Source organism: Micromys minutus, assembly GCF_963924665.1.
Source record: "Micromys minutus genome assembly, chromosome: X".
Taxonomy (NCBI): Eukaryota; Metazoa; Chordata; class Mammalia; order Rodentia; family Muridae; genus Micromys; species Micromys minutus.
This window is the reverse complement of record NC_137970.1, coordinates 3,693,390-3,695,090: the sequence shown is the minus strand read 5'-3', so window position 1 is coordinate 3,695,090 and position 1,701 is coordinate 3,693,390.

Below are 1,701 nucleotides of genomic sequence, written 5' to 3'. Positions count from 1 at the left end.
CAATAAACCTAAACCTGACCCTAAATCTAACCCTAACCCTAACCCTAACCCTAAACCTAACCCTGACCCTAACCCTAACCCTAATCCTAACACTAAACATAACCTTAACCATAACCCTAACCCTAACCTTAACCCTAATCCTAACCCTAACCCTAACCCTAACCCTAACCCTAACCCTAACCCTAACCCCTTAACCTTAATCCCTAAATACTAAACCCTGAACAACCATAAATCCTAAACCCTGAACAACCCTAAATCATAAACCCTGAATAACCCTAAACACTAACCTCTAAACAACCCTAAACAACCCTAATCACTAAACAGTAAACAACCCTAAACACTAAACCCTAAACAACCCTATACCCTAACCCTTAAACACTAAACCCTAAATAACCCTAAACCCTAAACCATTAACACTATACCCTAAACAACACTAAACACTAAACCCAAAACAACCCTAAAACCTAAACCTTAAACACTAAAACTTAAACAACCCTAAACACTAAACACTAAAGCCTAAACAACCCTAAAATTTTAACCCTAAACACTATACCCTAAACAACCCTAAACCTTAAACAATCCTATAGTCTAAACCCTAAACCCTTAACCTAAACCACCCTAAATCTTAAACAATCCTAAACCCTAAACCTTAAACCCTAAACACTAAACCCTAAACCCTAAACCTAACAATAACCATAACCCTAACCCTAACCCCAAACCCTTACCCTAACCCTAACCCTAACCCTAATCCTAACCCTAACCCTAACCCTAACCCTAACCTTAAACCTAATCTTAACCCTTACCCTAAGCCTAACTTTAACCCTAACCCTAATCCTAACACTAAACCCAAAACCCTAAACCTAACCCTAACCCTAAAACTAAACTTTAAATCCAAAACCTAATCTACCCTAAACCTTAAACAATCCTAAACCCTAAACCCTGAACCCTAAACCTAACCCTAACTCTAACCCTAACACTAACCATAACCCTAACACTAAATTGTAAACCCTAAATTTAAGTTACGATAAACCTTAAACAATCCTAAACTCTAAACCTTAAACCCTAAACACTAAACCCTAAACCCTAAACCTAACAACAATTATAACCCTAACCCTAACCCCAAACCCTTACCCTAAACCTAACCCTAACACTAATCCTAACCCTAACCCTAACCCTAACCCTAAACCTAATCCTAACCCTAACCTTAACCCTAATCCTAACCTTAACCCTAACCCTATCCCTAACCGTAACCATAACACTAAACTCTAAACCCTAAACCTAATCCACCCTAAACCTTAAACAATCCTAAACCATAAACCTTAGACCCTAAATCCTAAATCTAACAATAAACCTAAACCTAACCCTAAATCTAACCCTAACCCTAACCCTAACCCTAAACCTTCCCTGACCCTAACCCTAACCCTAACCCTAACCCTAACCCTAAACCTAACCCTGACCCTAATCCTAACACTAACCCTATTTCTAATTCTAACACTAACACTAATCCTAAACTTAAACCTAATCCCGTAATAATAACCCTAACCCTAACACTAACCCTAACCCCTAACCCTAACCCTAACCCTAACCCTAACCCTAACCTAACCCTAACCCTAACCCTAACCCTAACCCTAACCCTAACCTAACCCTAACCCTAACACTAACCCTAACACAAACCCTAACACTAACCCCCTAACTTTTACC